Genomic DNA, 13,411 nt, shown 5'->3' on the forward strand with positions numbered 1-13,411 from the left:
CCCTTCAAGCCTGCTCTGCCATTCAACAAGATCATGGCTGATCTTAATGTTCAGTACCCCATCCTTGCCTTTTCTCCATAACCTTTAATACCCTTATACTGAAGAAATAGATCTAATTCCCTCTTAAATAGATTTAATGAACCTGCCTCTACTGCCCTCTGTGGCAATGAATTCCACAGATTTACCACCCTCTGGGTCAAGAAATTCCTCCTCATCTTGGTCCTAAATGGTTTGCCTATTATCCTCAAACCATGGTCCCGGGTTCTGGATTTTCCCATCCTTGGAAACATCCCATCTGCATCCATTCTGTCCAGTCCTGCCAGAATTTTATAGGTCTCTATGAGATCCCCTCTCAATCTTCTAAACTCCAGCGAGTACAATCCCAATTTGCGCAATCTTTCCTCATAAGTCATTCCTGCCATTCCAGGTATCAACCTGGTGAATCGCCTCTGCACTCCCTCCATTGCAAGAACATCCTTCCTTAGATAAGGTGACCAAAACTGCACACAATACTCCAGGTGGGGTCTCACCAAGGCCCTGTACAGCTGCAGTAAGGTATCCTCGTTCCTATACTCAAACCCTCTTCATATGAAGGCCAACATACCATTTGCCTTTTTAACCCCCTGCTGTACCTGCATGCTCGCCTTCAGAGACTGGTGTACAAGTACCCCTAGGCCTCTCTGCACTTCCCCATCTCTTCATCTATTGCCATTCAAATAGTAATCTGCCCTCCGGTTTGTATTACCAAAGTGGATAACCTCACATTGATCCACATTGTAGTGCATTTGCCATGTATCTGCCCAGTCCCTCAATTTATCCAAATCACACTGGAGCTTCCTGACCCCCTCTTCCGTGCACACAACCCCTCCTAGCTTAGTGTCATCTGCAAATTTGGAGATATTACATCCAATCCCCTCATCCAGATCACTAATGTAAATTGTGAACAGCTGGGCTCCCAGTACAGATCCCTGTGGCACCCCACTGGTCACCGCCTGCCACTCAGAAAACGAGCCATTTATCCCAACTCTCTGTCTTCTACCTGCCAGCCAGTTCTCAATCCACATCAATACTTTGCCCCCAATCCCATGACCCTTGATTTTGTAAGCCAGTTGTTTATGTGGGACCTTATCGAAGGCCTTTTGGAAGTCCAGGTACACCACATCCACTGGCTCTCCCCCAATCTATTTTACCTGTCACCATCTCAAAGAATTCCAATAGATTTGTCAAGCACGATTTGCCCTTTGTAAATCCACGTTGACTCCGTCCAATCCCTTCTCTGCTAGTCATATGCTCCGCTATTACATCCTTAATAATGGATTCCATCATTTTGCCCACTTCTGATGTAAGACTCACCGGCCGATAATTCCCCGCTTTTTCTCTACCCCCCTTTTTAAATAGTGGGGTAACATTAGCTACCCTCCAATCCATGGGTAGTGATCCTGAGTCTATCGAGTTCTGAAAAATAATTCTTAAAGCATCTGCTCTCTGAATACAGGATCTCAATTCCATCTGCCATCTATGTAAACTCAAATCAATCTCATTTTTCCATGAAATGGCTACACATTTTCTAGCGACAGCTAATGCCAATCTCAAAAAATGCTATTTGAAATCTAGTCGACCTCAATTTTTTAATCCTACCTTACAAAAATAATAATGGATCCATTGGAATTTTAACCATAAAAATATGCTCTAGTAATTCTTTAAGTCGCATCCAAAAAGACTTTACCACATGACCAAGTAGAATGTAAAAAAGAACCTACCTCGTTCCGACATCTAAAACATACATCTGAAGAAGATACATTAAATCTCTTTAATTTTCTGGGGTTAAATGTAATTGTTGTATAAAATTATAATGAGGGGAAAAGTTTAAGGGGAACCTCTTCATACAGAGAGTAGTGCGTGCATGGAACAAGCTGCAAGCTGAAGTGATGAATGCAGGCTCAATTCTATCATTGAAGAAAAATTTGGACAGGTACATAGAAGGGAGGACATTGGGGTGGGGGGGGGGAACGGTGGAATATGGTCTGGGTGCAGGTCAGTGGGACGAAGCAGAATAAATATGTGGAAGGGTTAAAAGTGTGAACGTGCACATCAACAAGCTGAAAGACAGTTTCATCCATATAATCATCAGGCCCTTGAATGATCCTGACTGGAGTGATAAGTGGTAATTCTTCAGAAAAAAAGAATCTCAGGGTTGTATGTGATGTCATGCATACACTCTGAAATCTGATATCATTCACCCCCTTGAGGGTCGAAGGGCTTGTTTCTGTGCTCCAGTGCTCGATAGTTCTATGGGTCACTTCAGTATTTGGTCTCTGGATTTCTTGCCCTCTTGAAGGCTTGTACGTGAAGTGCCGAGATCACAGCCTCACTCTGGGAATTTTGGAGAAAAAAATAGTTTTCATTTGCAAGTCTCCACTGAAGAGGAACTGCAAGTTGAAATACTTTGGAAATTATATTACAGTGATGTTCCATCAGGCAAATTTTATGCCAGAGGGAAAGCCAGAGGTAGACAATCCAGTGATATCTGATGGATCAGAGGTGGAGAGGCTGGGCAAATTTAAGTTCTTGGGAGTCACTATCTCAGATGATCTTTCCTGGACCCAACACACTAAAGGCATCGGGAAGAAAGCACTGCAGCATCTCTACATCCTCAGGAGTTTGTGGAGGTTTGATATGTCGCCAGAAACCCTGGTAAATTTCTACAGATGAGTGGTGCAAAGTGTGATGACTAGCTGCTCAGGGTCTGGTATGAGGACACCAATTTTTCTTTCCTTTTCTTTCTTTGGCTTGGCTTCACGGACGAAGATTTATGGAGGGGTATGTCCACGTCTGCTGCAGGCTCGTTGGTGACTGACAAGTCCGATGTGGGACAGGCAGGCATGGTTGCAGTGGTTGGAAGGGAAAATTGGTTGGTTGGGGTTGGGTGTTGGGTTTTTCCTCCTTTGTCTTTTGTCAGTGAGGTGGGCTCTGCGGTCTTCTTCAAAGTAGGTTGCTGCCCGCCAAACTGTGAGGCGCCAAGATGCACGGTTGGAGGCGATATCAGCCCACTGGCGGTGCTCAATGTGGCAGGCACCAAGATATTTCTTTAAGCAGTCCTTGTACCTCTTCTTTGGTGCACCTCTGTCTCGGTGGCCAGTGGAGAGCTCGCCATAGAACACGATCTTGGGAAAGCGATGGTCCTCCATTCCGGAAAAGTGACTCACCCAGCGCAGTTGGGTCTTCAGCAGTGTGGATTCGATGCTTGCGGACTCTGCCAGCTTGAGTACTTCGATGTTGGTGATGAAATCATTCCAATGAATGTTGAGGATGGAGCGGAGACAGCGCTGATGGAAGCGTTCTAGGAGCCGTAGGTGATGCCAGTAGAGGACCCATGATTTGGAGCCGAACAGAAGCGTGGGTATGACAACGGCTCTGTACACGCTGATCTTTGTGTGTTTCTTCAGGTGGTTGTTTTTCCAGACTCTTTTGTGTAGTCTTCCAAAGGCGCTATTTGCCTTGGCGAGTCTGTTGTCTATCTCTTTGTCGATCCTTGCATCAGATGAAATGGTGCAGCAGAGGTAGGTAAACTGGTTGACCGTTTTGAGTTTTGTGTGCCCGATGGAGATGTGGGGAGGCTGGTGGTCATGGTGGGGAGCTGGCTGATGGAGGACTCAGTTTTCTTCAGGCTGACTTCCAGGCCAAACATTTTGGCAGTTTCCGCAAAACAGGACGTCATGCGCTGGAGAGCTGGCTCTGAATGGGCAACTAAAGCGGCATCGTGGGTGTGGCATTGTGGGTGTGGCAGAATTACCACTAATTGGTAGTGCACAAAAAAAACTGTACACAGCGTACACATGTAAACAAAGAACTGTAAACAGATAACGAATGTAAACAAACTGACTGCAATACAGAGAGAATAAAAATGAAAATCAATAAAGTGCAGAAGTGAGAGTCCTTAAACGAGCCCCTGATTGAGTTTGTTGTTGAGGAGTCTGATGGTGGAGGGGTAGCAGCTGTTCCTGAACCTGGTGGTGTGAGTCTTATGGCACCTACACCTCTTTCCTGATGGCAGCAGTGAGAACAGAGTGTGTGCTGGGTGGTGTGGGTCTTTGATGATTGCTGCTGTTCTCCAACGGCAGTATTCCCTGTAGATGTACTCAATAGTGTGGAACGTTTTGCCTATGATGTTCTGGGTTGTGACCATTATCTTTCAGAGGACTTTACACTCAGGGGTGATGCGGGCAGTCAGCGCATTTTCTACCAGTACACCTCTGTAGAAATTTGCCATGGTTTCAGGTGTCATACTAAACCTCCGCAAACTCCTGAGGAAGTAGAGGCGCTGATGTGCTTTCTTCACGACGCCATTGGTGTGTTGGGTCCAGGAAAGATCCTCTGAGACAATGACTCCCAAGTACTTTAAATTGCTCACCCTCTTTACCTCTGACTCCCCAATGATCACTGGATTGTAAACCTCTGGTTTTCCTTTCCTGAAGTCATCTCCTTAGTTTTGGTGATATTGAGTGCAAGCTTGTTATTGGTACAACATCCTTGTGCCTATGTCTGAGACTTTTAATGTCCTTATTGTACCAGCCTCCACCACCACTCCTGGCAATACATTCCAGGCACCCACCACTCTCTGAGTAATAAAAACTTTCCTTTGACGTCTCTCCTGAACTTTCCTCCTCTCAAATTAAACAGATATCCCCTGGTATTTCCTATTGCTGCCCCAGGATAAAAAAAAGGTGATGGCTGTCCTCTTTATCTTAACTCCTCATAATCTTTCTCTATTAAGTCACCTGTTACCCTTTGTCATTCCAAAGAAAAAAGTCCTAACTCTGTCAATCTTGCTTTATATTTTCCCCAATCCAGACAACATCTTGATAAAATCTCTGGACTCTCTTCAAAGCATCTGCATCCTTCTCTTGTAATGAGACGATTAGAACTGAACACAATACTCCAATTGTCTTACCAACCAGAGAGCAGCAACATTAACTCACAGCTCTTGAACTGTATCTTTCAATGAGTGACCAAGTCCCGGAAAATAAATCACAGAACCTCGGCACAATGACCTTATCTCGATCATTTTAGTATCAGAGTTACGATTGAAGTACGTGGTTGCATGCCACAGGATGTCCATACAATGAAAGCTACAGTGGGTGATGTGAAGCTCTGCCAGTTTAATTTGTTTTGCTTACGCAATCTTCTTGCTTAAATAATCCCACTGACACATAGCCATCCCGGAACCATGTGCATTCAAGAGAGAGGAGGAACATTTGGGCTGTGATGTTCTGAACCTTTCGTCTATGTAATGGGAGCCAGCTGAATCTCAGCATGAAAGGTAGAAGGAATGCCCGGCCTTGCAATTTACCCTCCAAGCTATGCCTTAAACATCTCCTGCCTCACTTGTGGTGGTCTTTGTGGGAACACATTGGCTTGCAGTGCCCCCTCAGAACCCAGAGACCTTGAATGGAAGTAAGCCATCCTTTAATCCTAGGCCTTAGAAGCCATGTAAGGGGGAATCTTAAACTAGTTTATCCTATTAAGACTGTGGGTTAATGGATTCGTCATGGCTGACTATCATTCAACATGCGTGATTCATCCTTAACTTGGTAATTTCATAGTTCCATTGCAAATATTAATTTACTCTTTAATCAAGGCCTAACTGGGTTGCCTGCTTCTGAAATGGAAGATTGCGTACGAATGCAACATATAACACCTTCCATGGCTATTTTCCATTGACATTCTCATCAACAATAGAAGAATACTGAGTAGCTTATTAGGGATATATATGGCCAAAAAAATGTCCACGTCGTATAATTTGGAGATATAGGATGGCACCGTCCAAATACACCATGTGTCCAATTAACCAGCTAACCCCGTGTACCTTTGGAATGTGGGAGGAAACTGGAACACCCCGAGGAAACCCACACAGACAAGCATCCAAACTCATTGCAGACTGCGCTCTATTCAAACCCAGTGGTGATGTAATAAGATTGGACTAACTTCTACCCTAATTGTGTTGTCCAAGAAGGAATCTTGAAGGGTAAAAAGAGAGGGAGAGTGATGGGGAGGTTTAAGTAGGGAATTCCAACAATTAAGTGCAGTGCTTCAGAATGGTGCAGTGTTTAAAGTTAACAATATATAAGTAACCAGATTTTGATGAGTTATCAAAATTGGACAAAATTCCAGTAGTTAGAGAACAAAGAACTGATTTGAGAAGAATATGTTTTAAATTGAGATGATGATTAGCTGGAGAGTTGTACATTTTAGCAGAGATGGGAATTATCTGTCTCTCCTGAGTATCACCCCTAAGGATAAGGGATAAGCCTCTTGGGACTGAGATGGAGAGAAACTTCTTCACTCGGAGACTTGTGCACCTGTCGAACCCCTGACCACAGAAAGTTGTTGAGGCCAGTTCAAAAGATATATTCAAAAGGGAGTTACTCCTATTGGGTGAGGGGATCGGAGTGCAGGGAGAGAAAGCAGGAGTGGAATACTGATGTTGCATGGTCAGCTATGATCGTATTGAATGGTGGTGCAGAGTCAATGAGCTGAATGGCCTTCTTTATTATGATAATTTGAGGTTTGTGGAGAAGATTGGCAACCGGATCGGGCACTCGTGAAGTAGTCCATGCCAACTGAGGGAGTTTTTTGAGCACAGGAGTAAACCAGAAAGGAAGCGACGGTGTCAATAAGCTCCATGCTCAATGGTGCCCAAATATTCTCAATGTTATGAATCATTCACTTCCCCAATTTAAAGGCTGTGCTTCTGCTGCAGACTTGTGTAAATTACTGCTAATCAATCAGAGACTCCAAGGGCACACAGTAACACTAAAGAGATCCTGCTGGGAGTAAAATTAAATTAGAGAAACCAAAGAACTCTGGTTCCATATCATTCTGTGAGACTTTAAATGATGTATCAATATCCTGAAAGAGCACGTGTTATTTCATTTCTTTATTGTCTCTCTTCATTCCTTTTCTTTTCTTGGTTTTATTTTTTTCTTCTGATTTGATTTCAATTCACTCCCCTTTATTTCTTTTATGATCTTTCAGTCTCAAAGGTTTGCCCATTAGATTGTTGGTCCTAAAGTTCATTGTGATTTCTTCTTTGCAGGGCTGATGACAGATTCCTGCTTATGGAAAATAGAAATGATACAGTAAAAAGTCAAGTCACCTTTCTTTGTCGTTCATACCCATGCTCGCACGGTAAAGACGAGATACCGTTTCTCCCTGTTATCTGGAATTCGAGCAACTGGTAACCTCAAGCAATCAGCAGAAAATAAAAGCGGAAAATGACTAGGTAAAAAATACGGAAGTTTAAAATTTCTGCGGCTCACCGTTAGTTCGCCAATCACGCAACACGCAATCTCAAGCAAATGGAAAATTCACTTATCCGGCAGCTACCAATCCCCACAGGTGCCGGACACCAGGGGTTTTACTGCATCCAATTTAGGCCTGCATTCAAGATCAGATCCAATATTAATTAACTAGGGAAAGTATACTTATCAACTTAGCACTTTTTTTTCAGCTTCATGTCGGTGTCCTCAGGCAACAGTGATAAACCTCCAAACACTTTGACAGAAATAATTTGCACTTATTAGATACTGAATTCCCCCAGAACTCCTCACAGCCAATGAACGACCAAAGTAGGCTCTGTTTTAAGGTAGAAATGTGTACAAGTAGCAGAAGGTAGACAGTCGGACATTCTTGTAGATTGTCCGGCACCTTTGTGGTATGAGTGTCACTTGCCACCGATCAGCTCGTGAATGAATGTTCTCTGGGTCTTCAGGCGCATAAGTGAGAGTTATGAATTGAGATTGAGAACTATGAATGAAATTTAGTACTGGGATGGAATTTGACACTGGACCATCATTAAGCAGTCAGATTCACAGAATGGTTGCAACATGGTACAAGGTCACTCGCCTATTGAGTCCATAATTGTTCTATGTTAAACAATGCAACTGTTCTTATTCCCTTGCTCTCACCTTGCAGCCCTGTGAATCCTCTTTTTGGTCATTTTTACCACTCCATTTCGAACACCCAATTGAATCTTCCTGCTCTAATGCCCTGGCAACGTTGAAAGGCATGGATAGAGTTGATGTAGAGAGGTTGTTTCCCATACTGAGAGAGTCGAGGACAAGAGGGCACAACTTCAGGATTGAAGGGCGTCCACTTAGAATAGAGATGCAGAGGAATTTCTAAGCCAGAGGGGGTGGTGAGTCTGTGGAATTTGTTGCCACAGGTGGCTGTGGAGGCCAAGTCATTGGTGTACTTAAGGCAAAGATTGATAGGTCCTTGATTAGCCAGGGTATTAAAGGTTGTGGGGAGAAAGCCGGGGCGTGGGGCTGAGTGGGAGAATGGATCAGCTCATGCTTGAAAGGCAGGACAGACTCAATGGGCAGAATAGTCTCTTTCTGCTTCTGGCGTTATAGTCTGACCACATACTACATAAAACTCTCTTTCATATAGCACCTCTGATTCTTTTTCCATCAGCTGTATTCTGCTTGGTTTAGTTTTAGATCTTTCGCCAAGGGGAACCGTTTCTCACCATCTACCTTTCTGTAATTAAAAAAATATTTAGGTATACAGCATGGTAACAAGCCGTTTCAGCTCACGAGCCCGTGCTGCCCAATTTTCACCCAATGAACCTACAACTCCAGAATGTTTTTGCTTTAGAATGGTGGGAGGAAACCGGAGTCCCTGGGGAAAACCCACGCAGATAGGGGAGAGCTCCTCACAGACAGCACGGGATTCGAACCCCAGTCCCGAATGCTACCACAGTAAAGGCGTTGCGCTAACTGCTAGCCAATCGTGCTGCCCATATCATTCCTCTCATCTTAAACCTGCAAGGTCAACAGAGCTAGGGCTTTTCTCTTTGGTGTGTTGGCGGATGCAAGGTGACTTAACCAAAATATAGAAGACTATGAGGAGCTTAGGTGTGGTGGACCAACAGCACCACTTTTCCTGGGGATACAACAGCAAATGCCAGAGGACAACTGTTCAAGGTGGGTGGAGGGAAGTTTAAGGGGATGTCAGAGGTGGATTTTATAATTCTGAGAATGCCTGGAATGCATTGCTGAGGTTGATGGAGGGGGCTGGTAAAAGAGGGATGTTCATAAAATCTCTTAGGGAGGCACATGGATATAAGAAAAATTGAGAGTTATGGGTGTGAGGTAGGGAAAAATTAGATTGTCGTGCAGTAGGTTTTATGGGCTAAAGGGCCTGTAGTGTGTGGCAATTTTCTATGTTCTCTGCTCTTCGTTCTTTTGATACACCCCATCACATAACACAGATTGTATGATTTTGTCTTTTTACCCTATCTATGATTTTTATCATCTGAGATGCAACTATTAGGTTGCTGCTTAGCCTCCTTGACTTCATGGAAAATGCAGCCAGCCTGTCCAATCTAAAGTCGGCCAATCCAGGAGTCATCCTAGTTTCTCTCCTCTGCATTTTCTCCAGTACTCTCACATACTCTTACAGTGTGGTAACTGGAACTGCACGCAATACTTCAAATGAAGCCTAACCACTGTTCTGTAAAAGTGGCAACATGAATATCATCAACTTTTATAATCTCTATCCCTTCCTATGAAGGTAAGTACTGCACGTCAAGTTTAAATTCAAATTCATTATCTTCTGAATGTACATTTACAACAAGACGAAACAGAGGTACACAAGGTACACACACAATACACAGGACAAAATAATCGCAAAGTATAATTTAAAATAAATATACGATATGTGAAGATTTTGTGATATTCACTCAGTTACAGGATACTGGATATGATACAGAATATTTTCTTTGTTTGCCTCTCGACCTGTATTGCCACTTCAGGGTATAATGAGCTTTGATCCTTAGGTTTATCCATAGATGTGTCGCACATTTTTTGACTTCCCAAAATGCATCATATTGCACCTTTTTGGATTAAATTCCTCATCATTGCTTTGCTCAATTTTCCATTTGAACTATATCCCGGCCCTCAGCTTTAGAATAAAAATAAACCCTTCCCCGCCCTCTGCTTATACTGTGTTCCTTCTGATCACCGATCAAAACACTTCTCCTTGAACCCTTTTCTCTGTTCAAAACACTATCGAGTACTTTTGTTTCCCTTATGTTTGCTGCCAACCTCTTTGCAGAATCTTCCTCTCTTATTTCTTATTCCATTTCCTCTTGAACTTCCCATAATTTATTGTAAGGCAAGAGGCAAGAGGTGGACAATCTCCAACCAGTTATCATCGATTTTCTGAAGCTGACAGCAACTTGAATCTTTTGCGCATGTAAACTTTGATGACAAATTGCAATTCCATCAGAGAGAGGAGCAGGAGTTGCTCATCTGGTGTGCCATGCCTGCTCCACCACTCAATCAGATCATGGCCGATCCGGTTCCATCTACCCGCCTTTTCCCTTCACCGTTAATTCCCCAATGATGCAAAAAAAGCTAATTGGGTTATTGATGTGATTTACGGGGATCGTGGTTTATCAAAATCTGAGAGGGCCCCTACTACCACCATGCACACAGCATCTTGCAGCTGCTCCCATCAGGAAAGAAATACAAAAGCATTGGAGCCAGAACCATCAGGCTGAGGAACTGCTTCTTCCCATGGGCAGTGAGACTGCCGAAAGACTGTTGAACTGCTAAAACAACTCCCGTGACTCAACTATTTATTGATAATACTTAACTTAATATATGTTGATAGGTTCTGCACATATGCACCGTTCATCTGCATGTGTGTTATGTCTGTATGTGCATTTGCGTCGTTTTTCACTGTGGACTGGAGAACGCTGTTTCGTTGGGTTTTATTGGTACAATTGGATGATAATAAATTAATTTGTACTTGAATTTCTCACTTGTCATCTGTCAAGTGGTCGGTTATTCTATTTTTTAAATTCTTTGTCTTTTCAGTCATCTGACAGTTTTAATTAACCCTGATGGAGATGAACCAAGACTTTATTTGAAAGAGTAGTGCCTTATCGTGTTCCCATTGTTCACTGAAATTTAAGGGGAGAAATACTGAGTTCACCAGAAAAATCTGACTGGTTGATGAATGCGTTTAACATGTGACTGACTACAGACCCAGCAATGCTGTTGAAACTTAGCCTCCCCCTTAATTCAGTGCCATTAGAGATGGATAACGAATGCTGTTGGATAACGTTCCATGAGTGAATACAAAAACTAATTTACTCTATATGCCGTCGAGACTCATTGATCATCCCAGTTGCCCCCTGGCCTACCTTGTATCACCACCTTCTCTCAACAAAAGCTCGGCTTCAATTCTGCAGCTCGATATTGCTCTGTGAAGTTGCCTCAAAGGATATAAAGTAGCAGAACCACACAAACGAGTTGCTACCGGGAAACAGGAATTGGTTTGTGTGCTGAGCTCACATCATTGCTATTTCTTTGGCTTGGCTTCGTGGACAAAGATTTATGGAGGGGTAATGTCCACGTCAGCTGCAGGCTCGTTTGTGGCTGACAAGTCCGATGCGGGACAGGCAGGCACGATTGCAGCGGTTGCAAGGGAAAATTGGTTGGTTGGGGTTGGGTGTTGGGTTTTTCCTCCTTTGCCTTTTGTCAGTGAGGTGGGCTCTGCGGTCTTCTTCAAAGGAGGTTGCTGCCCGCCGAACTGTGAGGCGCCAAGATGCACGGTTTGAGGCGATATCTGCCCACTGGCAGTGGTCAATGTGGCAGGCACCAAGAGATTTCTTTAGGCAGTCCTTGTACCTCTTCTTTGGTGCACCTCTGTCACGTTGGCCAGTGGAGAGCTCGCCATATAACACGATCTTGGGAAGGCGATGGTCCTCCATTCTGGAGATGTGACCTACCCAGCACAGTTGGATCTTCAGCAATGTGGATTCGATGCTGTCGGCCTCTGCCATCTCGGGTACTTCGATGTTAGGGATGAAGTCGCTCCAATGAATGTTGAGGATGGAGCGGAGACAACGCTGGTGGAAGCTTTCTAGGAGCTGTAGGTGATGCCGGTAGAGGACCCATGATATTTAATAGCCACTTAAAAACATGTTTTCATAAACTGTTAGCTTGTACCTAAAAATGTGATATGCTCCTATTTTCCTCCACCCTCCCGTCCCCGCAACAAATTCTGGCAGATATGCTCTGACCACCCAACAATTGTGTACTGTTTAGAATAGTAAGATACATTGCTGAGTGATATTTCTAGTGACTGAAACTTCACGTTAGATCTTGAAGGTCAGAGTACATTAGGAGCCTTTATGCAAATGTCCTCTGGGCTTCCACAGTCTGATGGTGCAGGAAATAGTCTGAAACACCCTGCCTCTTTGTTAGCTCTGATTATTATTAATCGATACCTGGTGGTTGATCCAGAAAGATAAATAGAAAAACATTTCTATGAGTCGCCAAAGAATTCTGCTTTCAGACTGTTGATATTCCAAATCAGTCAGAATTGTTCTTTGTTTACAAGATACAAATTTTGCTAACATTGCACTTAATTGCCCATCCATTAATGCTCTTGCAATGAGGTAGAAGAGCTGAGACAACAACATCGATGAGCCTAGACTCCAGTAAATTAACCACAAGGAAACACACAATGGGGCATCAAGGCTAGCCTCACGGTTAGCGCATTTACATTATGGCATCAGCTACCCAGTTTGAATCTGGCGCTGCCTGCACAAAATTTGTGTGCACTTTCTGTGACCTGGCTGGGTTTCTTCTGGTTCTCCAGATTCTTCCCCCCCTTCAAAATGTATGGGTTTGGTTGGTTACTTGGTGTATTTGGGCGGAAAGGGTTTGTGTGCCAGAAGGGTGTAGAATTTTTTTTTTTAAATGTTCTTATTTGGGGAATTTCTCAGGCCTGTTTCCTCTTGCACTAGAAAGCACACTGTGTACCACGTTATCTTAATGAGGACATTTTCGATAGTTCCTTCTCACTTTTGTTTAAATCTTGGGTTTCCTGCCTACCAGCACTACAGATGTACCTTGGACAGAAGAAATGTAGCAGGACTTGAGCTTTTCTGCCATTCAGTAAGATTATGACCAATCTAATCAAGGAGACAGCTAACTACCATCTCCTTATGAATGTTTTTTTTAATCTCCCAGTTAAGTTTTTATCCAAGAAAAGAATAATATAAATATTTTAATTTGACAAGAGAAAGGCCTCAGTTCTGGTCACCTAATTTCAGGAAGGATCTGGATGCTATAGAGATGGTGCAGAGGAGATTTACAAGGGTGCTGCCTGGATCGGAGAGCATGCCTTTTGGGGATATGCTGAGTGAACTTGGTCTTTTCTGCTTGGAGAGAAATGAGGATGAGAGATGACCTAATAGATAAGATAGTTTAGATGGCCAGTGGCTTCTCCCCAGGACTGAAATGGCTAACACTAGGGGGCGTATAGTTAAGGTGCTTGGGCGGAATGTAAGAGGTAAGTTTTGAATGCAAAAAGTGGTGGGTGCATGGAA

The 13,411-nt window shown here is 43.5% G+C and overlaps 1 long non-coding RNA gene across 2 annotated transcripts in view; it reads left to right on the forward strand.

The window, feature by feature from the left end:
• Positions 1–13,411, forward strand: part of LOC138764889 (uncharacterized) — a 63,939-nt gene that overhangs the window by 34,774 nt on the left and 15,754 nt on the right. The window contains exon 3 of one of the 2 annotated variants that reach the window (XR_011358346.1): positions 7,097–7,282. The exons of the other annotated variant lie outside the window; for it this stretch is intronic. This is a non-coding gene — a long non-coding RNA (uncharacterized lncRNA). The remainder of the gene's footprint in view (positions 1–7,096; positions 7,283–13,411) is intronic. 2 annotated transcript variants of the gene reach the window in all.

The sequence above is a fragment of the Narcine bancroftii genome, chromosome 1 (genome assembly GCF_036971445.1).
Source record: "Narcine bancroftii isolate sNarBan1 chromosome 1, sNarBan1.hap1, whole genome shotgun sequence".
Taxonomy (NCBI): domain Eukaryota; kingdom Metazoa; phylum Chordata; class Chondrichthyes; order Torpediniformes; family Narcinidae; genus Narcine; species Narcine bancroftii.